The sequence below is a fragment of the Rhinolophus ferrumequinum genome, chromosome 5, assembly GCF_004115265.2.
Source record: "Rhinolophus ferrumequinum isolate MPI-CBG mRhiFer1 chromosome 5, mRhiFer1_v1.p, whole genome shotgun sequence".
Taxonomy (NCBI): domain Eukaryota; kingdom Metazoa; phylum Chordata; class Mammalia; order Chiroptera; family Rhinolophidae; genus Rhinolophus; species Rhinolophus ferrumequinum.
In genome coordinates, this window is record NC_046288.1 from 24,758,275 (window position 1) to 24,774,489 (window position 16,215).

A 16,215-nucleotide genomic window follows, 5' to 3' on the forward strand; every position below is an offset into this window, starting at 1 on the left:
GTCAGAAGTGGAAACAATCTGTTGAATCATTATTGTGACGTCAAGCACTGTGTGAACACTGTTGTTTATTTTGGTTTATACCCTGAGATTCTTTCAGTAAGGGTCCAAGTAGAGAATCTTCCAGTAGTAGGGTCCAAGTAGGGTCCAAGTAGTAGACTGGAAGATTCTCTGCTTGGACCCTTACTGTGGAATCTCAGGGTTTGGTCCATACATCTGTACTGCAAATACCAGTTATTTATTTTGGCAGAGGATTCTCTGCTTTTCCATGTGCTCTGCAATCTTTTCCAGATAAAGATCTTCCCACTTTATAACTGTGTTAATGTACTTCCAGACCTGGTTCTCTGAATCAGACTTTTTCCCAAAGTGCAAGTACTCCTCCCCAGTGGTTTGTACCCAGAACGAGTAGCTGGGAATAGTCTCCCATTGGCTGAATACTAGTTTTGAACTGGCCTCTTTGTGATATCATCAGTGAAGAAAGCCTTTTGGCAATGTGCTACAGAGCCTTGATTATAAACATGTCTGTCCCTTCTTTCATACTGATAAGCGCTTAAGCTTCTCTCTTTGAAAAACAAATATAAACTTAACCAAGCACATCATCCATGGCCATGATGCCACATATGACATAACTGCCATCAAGCACTGAGGTTTCATTTGAAGCACGTAAAAGCACACTTCTTTCATGGTGGCAATTAGCCGTCCCCAGAAGGGTCCACAAAAATCAGGCTGCAATGTTTCCCCTCTCTGGGCAGTCCTCTTCTCAACGAGCTGAGAACAGCCATCATGGTTTTCATCTTGACAGAATAGCTTTCATCTTCTCCCGTTGCTTTTTTTTTGATTAAATTTATTGGGGTAAAATTAGTTAATCAAATGATATTGGTTTCAAGTACAGAATTATATAATACATCATCTATATATTGCATTGTGTGTTCACCACCAAAAATCAAATCTGCTTCTGTTACCATATATTTGACCTCCTTTACCCTCTTTTACGACCCCCCCTCCCCTAACCCTCTATTAACTACTAAACTGTTGTCTGTATCTATGAATTTTTGCTTGCCTGTTTATTTTGTTCGTTTGTTGCTTTCAGTTTTATATCATACATATGAGTGAAATTGTACGGTTCGCGACCTTTTCTTTCTGACTTATTTCGCTTAGCATGATGATCTCAAGATCCATCCATGCTGTTGCAACTGGCAGTATTTTATCTTTTCTTATGGATGAGTAATAGTCCATTGTATGTATGTACCATATCTTCTTTATCCAGTCATCTATCAAAGGATACTTTTGTTGTTTCCTATTTTGGCCACTGTGAATAATGCTGCAATGAACATAGGGGTACATACAGAGGGTGCCAAAAAAATTTATACATATTTTAAGAAAGGAAAACTATATTAAAATTGTAATACTCAATATATACTGATAACAAAAGATGAATACAAGTCACATTTGACTTCTGAAATTACAAGAGTTGTTCAAAGTGGTTACCATCAGTGTCCAGACACTTCTGATTATAGCAAACTACTGCTTGAGCAACATTGACCATAGTGTCCACTTGTATACAATTTTGGGCACCCCAACTATATCTCTTTGGATAAATGTTTCTAGATTTTAGGGTAGATACCCATAAAAGAGATTGCTGGTCATATGGTAATTCTATTCTTAATTTTTTGAGGAATCTCCATACTGTTTTCCATAGTGGCTGCACCAATTTGTACAATAAGTACACCAGCAGTGTATGAGTGTTCCTTTTTCTCCACAATCTCTCAAAAAGTTGTTATTACTTTTCTTGTTGATGATAGCCATTCTAACAGATGAGAGGTGGTATCTCAGTGTGATTTTAATTTGCATTTCCCTAAAAGCTAATGAAGTTGGGCATTTTTTTCATATATCCGTTGGCTATTTATGTCTTCTTGGGAGAAGAATCCGTTCAGGTCCTCTGCCCATTTTAGAATTGGATTGTTTGTTTGTTTTTAATTAAAGTTTATTGGGGTGACAATTGTTAGTAAATTTACATAGATTTCAGGTGTACAATTCTGTATTACATCATCTATAAATCCCGTTGAGTGTTCACCACCCAGAGTCAGTTCTCCTTCCATCACCATATATTTGATCCCCTTTACCCTCGTCTACCACCATCCTCCACCCTTCCCCTCTAGTAACCACTAAACTATTTTTGGTGTCTATAAGTTTTTGTTTCTCATTTGTTTGTCTTGTTCTTTTGTTGTTTTTGGTTTATATGTCACACATCAGTGAAATTACATGGTTTTCTGCTTTTTCTGTCTGACTTATTTCGCTTAGCATTATATTCTCAAGATCCATTCATGTTGTCACAAATGGTCCTATTTCATCTTTTCTTACCACCAGATAGTATTCCATTGTGTATATATACCACAACTTCTTTATCCATTCATCTATTGAAGGACATTTTGGTTGTTTCCATGTCTTAGCCACCGTAAATAAAGATGCAATGAACATTGGAGCACACGTGTCTTTATGGATAAATATTTTCAGATTTGTTGGGTAGATACCTAGGAGTGGGATTGCTGGGTCATACAGTGATTCTATTTTTAATTTTTTGAGGAACCTCCACACTGCCTTCCATAGCGGCTGCACCAGTCTGCATTCCCACCAACAGTGTATGAGGGTTCCTTTTTCTCCACAGCCTCTCCAACATTTGTTACTATTTGTCTTGTTGATGATAGCCATTCTAACTGGAGTGAGGTGATATCTAATTCTGGTTTTCATTTGCATTTCTCTGATGATTAGTGATGGTGAGCATTTTTTCATGTCTATTTGCCATTTGTATGTCCTCTTTGGAGAAATGTCTCTTCAGGTCCTCTGCCTATTTTTCAATCAGGTTGTTTGTTTTTTTGCTGTTGAGTTGCATGAGATCCTTCTATATTTTGGATATTAGGCCCTCATCGGAGGCACTGTTTGCAAAAATCTTCTCCCAGTCAGTTGGTTGCCACTTTATTTTGTCGATGGTTTCTTTTGCTGTGCAGAAGCTTTTAAGTTTGATGTAGTCCCATTCATTTATTTCAGCTTTTACTTCCTTGCCTTTGGAATCAAATTCATAAAATGTTCTTTGAACCCAAGGTCCATAAGTTTAGTACCTATGTTTTCTTTTATGCAGTTTATTGTTTCAGGTCTTATGCTTAAGTCTTTGATCCATTTTGAATTAATTTTGGTACATGGTGACACAGAGCAGTCCAGTTTCATTCTTTTGCACGTGGCCTTCCAATTTTGCCAGGACCATTTATTGAAGAGGCTGTTTTTCCTCCATTGTATGATTTTTGGCTCTTTGTCAAAAATTATGTGTCCATATTTATGGAGGTTTATTTTTCAGTTCTCAATTCTATTATATTCCATTGGTCTACGTGTCTGTTTTTCTGCCAATACCATTCTGTTTTGATTATTGTAGCCCTGTAGTACAAGCTAAAGTCAGGGAGTGTGATACTTCTAGCCTTGTTCTTTTTTCTTAAGATTGCTTTGGCTATTCAGAGTCTTTTGTGGTTCCAAACAAATCTGATGATTTTTTTGTTCTATTTCTTTAAAAAATGCCATTGGGATTTTGATGGATATTGCATTAAATCTGTATATTGCTTTGGGTAATATGGCCATTTTAACTATGTTGATTTTTCCAATCCATGAGCACAGAATATCTTTCCATTTCTTTGTGTCTTCTTCAATTTCTTTTAAAAATGTCTTATAGTTTTCAGCATATAGGTCTTTCACATCCTTGGTTAAGTTTATTCCTAGGTATTTTATTCTTTTTGCTGCAATTTCAAAAGGAATTTTTTTTTTTTATTTCTTTTTCTGAGATTTCAATGTTAGTACACAGGATTGCAATGGACTTTTGTACGTTGATTTTGTAGCCGGCCACATTGCTGTATTCTTTGATTGTTTCTAATAGCTATTTGGTGGAGTTTCCTATATATAGCATCATGTCATCTGCAAATAGTGATAATTTAACTTCTTCATTCCCGATATGGATGCCTTTTATTTCTTTCTCTTGCCTGATTGCTCTGGGGAGGACTTCCAACACTATGTTGAAAAGCAGAGGTGATAGGGGACAGCCCTGTCGTACTCCTGAACATAGAGCAAAGGGCTTCAGTTTTTCACCATTAATTATGAGATTAGCTGAGTTTTTTTCATACATGGCCTTTATTATGTTAAGGTATTTTCCTTCTATACCTATTTTATTAAGTGTTTTAATCATAAATGGATGTTGTATCTTGTCAAATGCTTTTTCTGCATCAATTGATATAATCATATGATTTTTGTCCTTTATTTTGTTTGTGTGATGTATCACATTGATAGATTTGCATATGTTGAACCATCCTTGTGCCCCTGGGATGAACCCCAATTCGTTGTGATGAATAGTCTTTTTAATGCATTGTTGCATTCTATTTGCTAGAATTTTGTTTAGGATTTTTGCATCTGTATTCATCAGAGATATTGGTCTGTAGTTCTCTTTTTTTGTGTTGTCCTTGCCAGGTGTTGGTATCAGGGTAATGTTGGCCTCATAAAATGCGTTAGGGAGTACTGTCTCTTCTTCAATTTTTTGGAAGAATTTGAGCAGGATTGATATTAGATCCTCTTTGAAGGTTTGGTAGAATTCACTAGTGAAGCGATCTGGTCCCGGACTTTTGCTTTTGGGAAGTTTTTGGATGACTGATTCAATTTCGTTACTGGAGATTGGTCTGTTTAGATTTTCCAGTTCTTCATGATTCAGTCTAGAAAGGCTATATGTTTCTAAGAACTTGTCGATTTCTTCTAGGTTGTTGAGTTTGGTGGCATATAGTCCATCATAGTATTATTGGATGATCCTTTGTATTTCTGTGTCATCCGTGATAACTTCCCTGTTTTCATTTCTGATTTTGTTTATTAGTGTCTTCTCTATTTTTATCTTAGTGAGCCTGGCCAAGGGTTTGTCAATTTTGTTAATCTTTTCAAAGAACCAGCTGTTTGTCACATTATTTTTTTTCTATTGTCTTTTTGTTCTCTATTTCATTTAGTTCTGCTCTGATTTTTATCATTTCCTTTCTTCTGCTGTCCTTGGGTTTCATTTGTTCTTCTTCTTCTAGTTCTTTAAGGTGTAATGTAAGGTTATTTATTTGGGATTTTTCTTGTTTCTTGAGATAGGCCTGTAATAATATATAAAAAAAAAAAAACACAAAACTGCTTTTGCTGTATCCCAAACATTTTGGTAGGATGTATTTTCATTCTCATTTGTTTCTATGTATCTTTTGATCTCTCCTCTAACTTCTTCTTTGACCTGGTCATTTTTTTAAAAGTATGTTCGTTAATCTCCATGTATTTGTGTTTTTTCCTGCTTTCTTTTTGCAGTTGATATCCAATTTCAAAGCCTTTTGATCAGAGAATATGTTTGGTATGATTTCAATCTTCTTAAATTTGCTGAGGCTAGTTTTATGTCCCAATATATGGTATATCCTTGAGAATGTTCCATGTACACTAGAAACAAAAAATGTGTAGTCTGATGTTTTAGGATGAAGTGCTCTATAAATGTCAATTATGTCCATTTCATCCAATGTGTCATTTAGGGCTGCTATTTCGTTATTTGTTTTCTGTTTGGATAATCTATCAATAGCTGTCAGTGATGTATTTATGTCCCCTAGTATAATTGTGTTTTGGTCAATTTATCCCTTTAGTTCTGTTAGTAGTTGCTTGGTATATTTTGGTGCTCCCTGATTGGGGGCATAAATATTGGTAACTGTCATGTCTTCTTGTTGTATAGTCACCTTTACCATTATGAAATGTCCATCTTTGTCTCTTGTTACCTTTTTCACCCTGAAGTCTGTTTCATCTGATATCAGTATGGCTACATCTGATTTTCTCTGGATACCATTTGCTTGGAATGTCAATTTCCATGCTTGCACTTTGAGTCTATGCTTGTCCTTGTAGCTGAGATGTGTCTCTTGGTGACAGCATATGGTTGGGTTTAGTTTTTTGATCCAATCTGCTACTCTGTCACTTTTTATTGGTGAGTTCAGTCTGTTTACATTTAGGGTGATTATTGAAATGTGAGGATTTTCTATCATTCTATCTTTAGTTTTCTGGTAAGATTCTGTCTCCGTGGTTTCTGTGCCTTTTTGTTATTGTTTATTATTTCTGTGTGTTGGTATTCTATGATGTTCCCCTCTGTTACTTCTTTTATTAGAGTATATATTTCAGTTCTGGATTTTTTTTTTTTTTTTGAGTGGTTACCATTAAGTTTATGTAAAAGAAAGTTTGATATTTAGAGTATTCCATTTTCTTCATCATGCTTACTTTTGTCATTCCCATATTCTGGTTCAGGCCTTTACTCTCCCCTTTTTTATGTTTTGATTGCCATAAATTGTCCCCGTTGATGGTGGTCAAATATCCTCCTTTAATATTCCTTGTAGTGCAGGTCGTGTATTAGAAAATTCTTCAGCTTCTGTATATCTGGAATGGTCTTTATTCCTCCTTCATATCTAAAGGATATCTTTGCTGGGTATATTATTCTTGGCTCATAATTTCTCTCTTTCAATGGTTTGAATATTTGGTTCCACTCCCTCCTAGCTTGCAGAGTTTCTGCTGAGAAATCTCATGATAATCTAATGGCCTTTTCTTTGTAGGTTACCGTATTTTTTCCCTGACTGCCTTCAGTATTCTTTCTTTGTCGTTGATTTTTGACAGCTTCAATACAATGTGCCTTGGAGAAGGCCTGTTAGGGTTGGGTAATTAGGTGTTCTATTTGCTTCTTGAATTTGAGTTCTTTCCACAAGTTTGAAAAGTTCTCATCGACTATTTGTTTGAATATTCTCTCTGTTCCCTTCTCTCTTTCTTCTCCTTCTGGTATGCCCCTTATATTGGTATGCCTCTTATATCTGGTATATATCTGGTATGCCTCTTATATTGATCTTTCTGATAGAGTCAGAAAGTTCTTGTAGAGTTCTTTCATTTCTTTTAAGTCTCAAGTCTCTTTCTTCTTCCATCTGTGCCATTTCCAGGTTTCTATCTTCGATGTCACTGATTCTTTCCTCCATCTGTTTAACTCTACATACTAAGCTGGCTATTTCGTTCTTAATTTCTTCTATTGAGTTCTTAATTTCCATAAATTCTATTTGGTTCTTTTTTTTAAATTTCAATCTCTTTGGTTAAATGCTCATGTTGCTCTTTGATTGTGTTTCTAAGTTCATTAAACTGCCTTTCTATATTTTCTTGCATCTCATTGAGTTTTTTCAGAACTGCAATCTTGAATTCTCTGTCATTTAAGTCACATATTTCCATATTTTTAATTTCATTTTCTGTAGACTTTTCACTTTCTTTCTGAGCTATCTTGTGGCCTTGGTTATTCGTGGCAATTAATGATTTATTATTTCTCTTCCTAGACATCTACAGGAGTGGTTCTGTAACAGGTTGATAGAAAGAGGTCTTTCTTTTGTTTTCCAGTACATGTTTGTAAAATGTTTTGTTTTCTCTCTGACTGCAGCCCGTTTTTTTTCTCTCTTACACTATAGTATTATGTTTTCTCTGCACTATTCCAGCTTCTCACACAATTGGGGGATTCCCTGGAAGGCAGGCTTCTCCTCTATTAACAGTTTGCCTGGGTCATAGGGCGCCGTGTCCTTGTGGGGATGTGGAGAGCTTTTGAAGTTCCAAAGCTCTGTTTTCACCAGATTCAGAGCCCTTGTGTTTCAGCAGTTGTATTTACTCCTGCAGGGATACACTCAGATAGATGGGGACAGGGGCGGGGTGGGTTGTGAGAGATGGCCCAGAGTAATGGCGGCAACCACCACCACAGCCAGTCCTGCTTCCACAGCTCCCTCCTCTTTGCCTGAAGTAGTTGGGCTGTGAATCTGTGTCTGCGGACCACAGATCTCAGAACTGCAAATATTCTGTTCTTTTGATCTGTCACTGCTACTGTTTTGCTTCTAGCAATGGGCAGGTGGGGGCAGGGCTAGCTCTGGGAGGGTAGGGAGTGTGCAGCTAGTCTCAGTGCCTAAGGCTTCCATTCTCTAAGGCAATGAGGGCTTAAACCACCGTTTTCAGCCTTCTTCCCTCAGTCTTTGCTCTGAGGTCTCTGCCATGAGCATTGGGTTCAGTTGTGTTATATGCTGTCCCCTCAGCCGTGTGGGTCATAATTGGAGCCCTAGTAGTCTGAGTTCTTCCCTCTCCCAGAGCTGTGGTAGTTCTGGGAAGCAGTGAGCTCGGAGCACTGAGCTAGGTCTGTGTCCTGCAGCTGCGTGACTCTGCACTTCTCCCTTACCTCCTCCCCTGCTCGCGTAGTTTGCCCACCTTTAGGTGAATTCAGTAGTGAGCCTCTTCCTCTTGCCTGTCTGCTGTGCAGGGAGTCCTTTGTGGAGTTATAGCTGTTTAATTTGTTGTAAACTCCATGGAAGATTTCCAGAGGCTCACCTCACACCCTGTTTGGGTTTTTTGGTTGTTGTTGAGTTCTACAAGTTCTTTATATATTTTGGATACTAACTCCTTATTGGAGATGTTGTTTGAAAATGTCTTCTCCCATTTGGTTGGTTGCCTTTGTTTTTTTGATGGTTTCTTTTGCTGTGGAAAAGCTTGTTATTTTGATATAGTCCCATTAATTTCTTTTTTGCTTTTACTTCCCTTGCATTTGATGTCAAATTCATAAAATCCTCTCTGAACCCAAACTCCATAACTTTAGTACCTATGTTTTCTTCTATGCAATATATTGTTCCAGGTCTTATATTTAAGTTTTTGATCGATTTTGAGTTAATTTTGATGAATGGGACTGTATTAAACTAAAACACTGTCTAGTTTCATTCTTTTGCACGTGGCTTTCCAATTTTCCCAGCACCATTTATTGAAGAGGCTTCTTTTCTCCATTGTATGTTTTTGGCTCCTTTGTAGAAAACCATTTGCCTATATATGTGTGGACTTGTTTTTGGGTTCTAACTTCTATTCCATCACTCTGTGTGTCTGTTTTCCTGCCAATACCTTGCTGTTTGATTATTTTTATATTGTAGTATAATTTGAAGTCAGATAGTGATAACGTCCGGCCGTGTTATTTTTCTTTCAGGATTGCTTTGACTATTTGGAGTTTTTTGTGGTTCCATACATTTCTGATGATTTTTTATTTTATTTCTTTAAAAAATATCATTGGGATTTTAATGGGGATTGCATTAAATCTGTATATTACTCTGGGTAATATTGCTGTTTTAACTATATGATTCTTACAACTCATGAACACAGAATGTCTTTCCATTTCTTTGTGCCTTCTTCAATTACTTTTAATAATGTCCTGTAGTTTTCAGCATACAGGTGCTTCACATCTTTTGTTAAGTTTATTCTTAAGTATTTTATTCTTTTTATTGCAATTGGAAAGGGAATTGTTGTTTTTGTTTTTTTGTGTGTGTGCATATTTTTTTTCCTTTCTTGTTCTGAAATTTTACTTTTAGTATATAGGAACACAATGTTTGTACATTGATTTTCTATCATGCAACTTCACTGAATTTGTTTATTGTTTCAAATAGTTTTTTTGGTGGAGTCTGTAGAGTTTTCTATATAAAGAATAATGTCTATGTAAAAAGTGACAATTTAACTTATTCATTCCCAATTTGGATGCCTTTTATTTCTTTCTCTTGACTTATTGCTCTTGCTAGGACTTCCATTACTATGTTGAATAATGTGGTGAGAAGGCATTCTTGCCTTGTTTCTAATCTTAGAGGAAAAGCTTTCAGTTCTTCACCATTAAGTATGATATTAACTTGAGGATATGTTGTAATTGGCCTTTATTATGTTGATATAATTTTCTTTCTACTTGTATACTGGTCTTGTTAAGTGTTTTAATCACAAATGCGTGTTGTATCTTCTCAAATGCTTTTTCTTTATCTTATAATATGGTCATATTATTTATATCCTTTATTTTGTTTATCTGGTGTATCACATTGATCAATTTGTGTATGTTCAACCATCCTTGTGCCCATGGAATGAATCTTTCACTTGGTTGTGATGTACAATTTTTAATGTATTGTTGTAATTGATTTGGTAGTGTTTTGTTTAAGATTTTTGTATCTGTAGTCATCGGAGATATTGGTCTGTAGTTTTCGTTTTTTCTCTGTGTTAAACTTACCAAGTTTTGATAACAGGGTAATGTTGGTTTCATAAAAACAGTTAGAAAGTATTGCCTCTTCCTCAAATTTTTGGATGAGTTTGAGAAGGACAGGTGGTAAATCATCTTTGAATGGTAGAATTCACTAGTGAAGCCACCTGGTTCTGGACTTTTGCTTTTTGGGAGGTTTTGAGTGATTGTTTAAATTTCCTTGCTGTTTATTTGTCCATTTAAATTTTACAGTTCTTCATGATTCAGTCTAAGATTATGTGGTTTGAAGAACTTCTTTATTTCTTCCAGGTTATTGAATTTGGTGGCATATGACTCTTTCATAGTATTCTTGTGTGACCCTTTGTATTTTTGTCATAACTGTCAAAACTCCTCTTTCATTTCTATTTTTTGTTTGTGTCTTTTCTCTTTTTTCCTTAGTGAGTCTAGTCAGGGGGTTGTCAATTTTGTTAATCTTTTCAAAGAACCAGTTTTTTGTTGTATTAACATTTTCTATTGTCTTTTTGTTCTTCATTTCATTTAATTCTGCTCTGATTTTTATTATCTCCTTCCTTCTGCTTACTTTGGGCTTTATTTGTACTTCTTTTGCTATATATATATATATATATATATATATATATATATATATATATATATATATATATATATTTTTTATTTTATTTTATTTTATTTTTTTTAAGTAATGTTAGGTTGCTTACTTGGGATTTTTCTTGTTTCTTGAGGTAGGCCTGTAATGATATAAACTTCCCTCTTAGTAGTGCTTTGGCTGCATTCCAAAATTTTTGATATGTTGTATTTTCATTCTCATTTTTTTCTATGTGTCTTTTGATCTCTTTATTTCTTCTTTGATGTCATTGTTCTTTAGTAGCATGTTCTTGAATCTCCACATATATGTGTGTGGTTTTCCCCACTTTCTTTTTGTAATTGATCTCCAGTTTCAAATCATTATGCTCCAAAAATATGCTTAGTATGATTTCAGTCTTCTTAAATTTGCTGAGGCTAGTTTTGTGTCCCAATATATGGTGTATCTATCTGTGAGTATGTTCCAATATGCACTACGGAAGAATGTACAATAGAGTATTCTGGGATGAAAGGCTCTGTAAATGTCAATTATGTCTATTTGGTCTAGTGTGTCTTTTAAGGCAGATATTTCCTTATTGATTTTCTGTTTGGATGATCTATCCATAGCTGTCAATGTTGTATTTAGATACACTACTATGATTGTGTTTTGTCAGTTTCTCCCTTTAGTTGTGTTAGTAGTTGCTTAGTATATTTTGGTGCTCCCTGATTTGGAGATATATATTGATAAGTTTTGTGTCTTCTTGATATATTGTCCCTATATCATTATAAAGAGTCCATCTTTGTCTCTTTTTACCTCTTTTATCTTGAAGTCAATTATGACAGATATACATGTGGCTACACCCACTTTTCTCTGGATGTCATTTTCTTGGTGTATAATTTTCCACTCTTGGAGTATCTTTTCTACCCTTTCACTTTGGATCTATATTTGTTCTTGCATCTGAGATGTGTCTCTTGAAGGCAGCATATGGTTGGGTTTTACTCTTAGATCCAGTTTTCTACTGTGTGACTTTTTGTTGGTGAGTTCAATCCATTTATCTTTGGAGTGATTATTGATATATGAAGGTTATCTATAGCCATTTTATCTATTGTTTTCTGATAGCTTGGTGTCTCCATTTAAAAAAAAATGTTTTTGTCTTTGTGTTTCTGTGTCTTATTTTAGTTTGGTGGTATTCTATGATTATTTTCCTCTTTTTTAATCTTGTATATCTCCATTCTGTTTTTTTTTTTTTTTTTTTGATGGTTACCATTAAGATTACATAAAACGTATGTAATATATACAGTAGTCCATTTCTTTCTGCATGCATTTTATCTCCATTCCCCTTTGCAACTTCAAACCTTGACACCCTCCCTTTCTTTATTGTTGTCACAAATTATCCCTATTTATGCTATGAGTTAATTTTCAAGTTGCAGTAACAATTGTCTTCTTCTTTTTGTATGTTTCTGTTTTTACCTCCTTTAACTTTTATGTTATGTTTAAACATACAGTGCCCCGTTCTGAATAGGTGTTGCCATTTCCTGCTTCTGTCTGTCTGTTAGTCATCTTACTCATAATTTTATATACTTTTGCTTTTTTTTTTTTCCAGGTAGAATAATACCCTTCAGTATTTTCTATAATGTAGGCCTTGTGGTGAAAAATTCCCTCACCTTCTCTATGTCAAGAATGGTCTTTTTTACTTCTTCATATTTAAAAGATAAATTTACTGTATACATCAGTCTTTGCTGATAATTTCTCTCTTTTAATAGTTTAAATATTTGATTCCACCCCCTCCTAGCTTATAGAGCTTCTGCTGAAAAAATTTGATGATAACCTAATGAGCTTTCCTTTATAGGTTACCATCTTCTTTTCCCTGTTTGCCTTGAAAATTCTTTCTTTGTCACTAATTTTTGACAGTTTTAATATAATGTGCTTGGGAGAAGACCTTTGTGGATTAAGACAATTAGGTGTTCTGTTTGTTTCTTGGATTGGAGGATCAATTTTTCCCCCATAGGTTTGGGAATCTCAGAAAGAAAATGAAAAATCTCCAGAAAATAAACTTAAAGATGTGGAAATATGTGACTTAAATGACAGGTAGTTCAAGATTGCAGTTCTGAAAAAAATTCAAGTAGAAGCAAGAGAATTCAGATAGGCAGTTTAATAAACTCAGAAATAAAATCAATGAACAAAATGAATCCTTTCCCAAAGAGATTAAGATATTTAAAAAAACCAAATAGAAATTCTGGAGCTGAAAAACTTAATAAAAGAGATGCAGAATGAAATAGATTGTTTAGGAAATAGAGCTGACCATACGGAGGAAAGAGTAATGATGTCAAAGATAGAAATCTAGAAATGACACAGATGGAAGAAGAGAGAGATACTTGAGAGTTAAAAGAAATGAGAAAATGTTAACAAGACCTGTCTGACTCCATTTGGAAGGGCAATATAAGAATAATGCTTATAAGCAGAAGGAGAAGAGCGAGAGAAGGGAACAGGAAGCCTATTCAACCAAATAGTCCATGAGAACCCCTTATTCCTTTTTAAATAGACCTCTTTTCTCTTTATTCTGCTTATCTCTTGTTCCTTGTTACTCAGATTTACTTAGGCTCCACATTAAAAGACAAAACAGACCCCCATGAGAGCTTCCTCACTCAAGGGCCCAGAGAGTGCTGCTGGTTGGAAAGTAGTTACAATACTACTGACCAAATATCAGTACTTACAGGCTTTTTTAGAAGCTTGGCCAGATGGACCTGGTCATACTAAATTCCGAAAGTCTTCATTATTACATACTAGTATATCAGGACTAAATTTTCTTGGACCAAATAACCAGATATGGACAACAGTATTCCTCCATTTTCTCCTTATACGTTACTACAGTTTTCCTTTTAACTCCCTATTCTCTGTTCGATTTTCAGGTGAATCAGGATGTTTCTGTCCTGATTCAGAGAGGATGTCGATTGCCCCATAGAACAAACCAGATTATTTATTTATTTTTTTTTCCCCAGAGTCTGACTGACTTCTTCATTCTGAGCATAAGTTTGCTGGGAGTGGTGATTAGTACATAAGAGTCAATTTGTATTCCTTCATGTATTTTGCTTTCTTTTGTTTTGTATATGACTATTTGTTTTGTCATATGACAATTTATTTATTCACCATATCAACTTATGAGAGTTTTGTGATTGTTTCTATGAATGGAATAATGGATTCACATACATTGATTTGAATTTTTGCAAACTTTTCAAGTCATTGGGCTTCGTTGAAGGTGGATTTAATTGTGACTAAAATGTGCCCTGCACCCCAATTTCCTGAATTAAATTTCAATAGATCAGCTTGGTTAACAGCTTCATTTCTTTGATGAGATAAGGCATTTCACTTGGAAATTTTATTTCAACAGCATCCCTGACAATAGGGATGGCTTCAATAAGAGTGGTATAAATGCTGGGCAGATGACAAGCTATAAGGTATTTCATATATCACTACAAAGTCTTGCAGAGCTCCTATTCCTAGCACATTTCCTAGAGATAACTCTTTCAGATTTTCCAGTTCCAAGTTTAAGTCTAATCAGAAGATTTTTTTTTTCAGAGCACAGATGGCACGTAGGGACATAGGGAAGGACATCTGATGGGGCCTAAGAAACTTAATGGTACGTATTTCAAAAATTCAATGGGACTGTACTTGGGTTCTCTTTCTTTTCTTTTCTCTTCAAGTCACATATTACAACAAAACACACTAGATTCTTTCTTTCCTAAGACACAGGTTTAGGGATCATAATCACCATCTGTTGCTTGTCACCTCTTGACTCCTCTCTCTTTGGACTCGTTTCAAGGGCATTCCCATTTCAGGTGGACTCCAAAGGCTCCTGCCCCTGAACTCCTGCCAGCTTCTCCATGTACCTGTGTCTCATATCCTCATGTCTCTGAGAAATGTCATCTTGAGTAAGAGATCATGGCTCATTCTGAAGCAAAGCCTTAACATCAACTGCAAATAATTTAGAAAAAATAATTATAATTGGAGGAATGTCTTCACTTCTACATTTCATAAAAGCTGCTTTTGGTGGATGGGTTTCTTCTGGAGAATCTATTCATTTCTCCTTTTGTGCATGTTCGTTCCTCCATTTCCTTCAGCTATAATAATATCAAGGAAGATATGAAGTTTCTGACACACTGTCTCAAGAATAGCTGGAGATATAATGGCCACTGTGGGATAGAGTGGCCACTGACAGCAAATGGCATTGATCTAAACTTTAACATCTGAGTGACGTGTCTCCTCGATTTCAATATTTTATCCTAAAGAACTCACTATTTTATCTTTTTTTTCTTTGTTCTTTGACAAGAGCAGCATATATACTCTATCTTCCAGGGTCAACTTTACAGATAAAAGTTTTTACTATTTTTTTTTTTCCTTTTGCCTGATCAATCCTCCTAATTTGTTTAGTCTTTATGTTCTATAATAATCTCCTTACAGGTTTTCAAAAGAACTTCTGTTTTGATGCCCATCTTTTGACTAGATTTTGTCAAAGAGCTCCATTCCAAAGTCCCGCCCATCCATTGCACTGGGAAGCACCGGGTTTATTTGCTCTGGAGAGAAGTAAAAGTGAGACTCATTCATAGCCTCCAACCAGTGCTCCACTCAGATACTCGCCCTCCTCATTCAGGATTGGGATTCACTTGTAATTTAGTCTCTTCCTCTGCTCTTTCTTCTAGAATTATACAAGGAAAATAATTCCTGTGAATGAGTGAATTAATCTCTTCTAAAACAGGTTTGAGCTGAGAATAGGCCTTTTGTGGAGTGAATTTCAGTTCCAGTATCAAACAAGACTTCTTACTAATTTACTCCAACTAGACACATGTTTTCCATCGAGACTTGTCATAGAGCTGCCCATATCTGTAAATAGATTCCTTCCATCACATTTTCACAAGGATGCACCTATGACCAATGCATCCAGCAGTTTTTACTTCAAAAGGTGAAATCCACATGTCCTGGAGAGTCAATTAGCTTAATCAGGTATTCCTCATTATCTGGGTAGATAAAAGACTGCCAGTCTTTCTGCCCTCAGGCCAGTTAGAGATCTCTGTGTTCATCTAATCCTGGACAGCTTGACTTTTTACATAAAGTAGTGGAATTGCAGTGGATTTCATAGCAATCCCTTACATCTGCTCATTTTCTCTGCAGTCCATGTACCTTAACTGACTCTTCTTTAGACATGTCTTGGCTATATTGGTCTTGTGTTCTTCTATATGAATTTTAGAATCCACATATAAAGTTCTTGACTGCTGGGGAACTGCCATTGCTAGATATGACAGTCAGCCAGGTCAATATGAGCCAATACAGATTTTCCTGACAGGAGAGCTTCTCTGGAGTTGGATCGTTTTATCCAATCTTTGAACCCTGTGGCCACTTTATTTGTTGTGACAGCTTTGGCTGCCAACTCAGCTCCAGCCCTTGGCACCCAGCACACATCGTTTAAAGAGCCACAGGGATCTCCAGGATTTTTTTTTTTTTTTCATAGCAAATTCACCTCTCTTTTTAATAAATTACTTATTGGGGGACTTTGTGGTTGTCAGACTCTTTTGCT

At 35.6% G+C, this 16,215-nt stretch overlaps 1 pseudogene; it reads right to left on the reverse strand.

Moving 5' to 3' along the window:
- Positions 1 to 231: 231 nt before the first annotated feature.
- On the reverse strand, positions 232 to 15,928 carry LOC117022061 (elongation factor-like GTPase 1; annotated as a pseudogene).
- Positions 15,929 to 16,215: the final 287 nt, after the last annotated feature.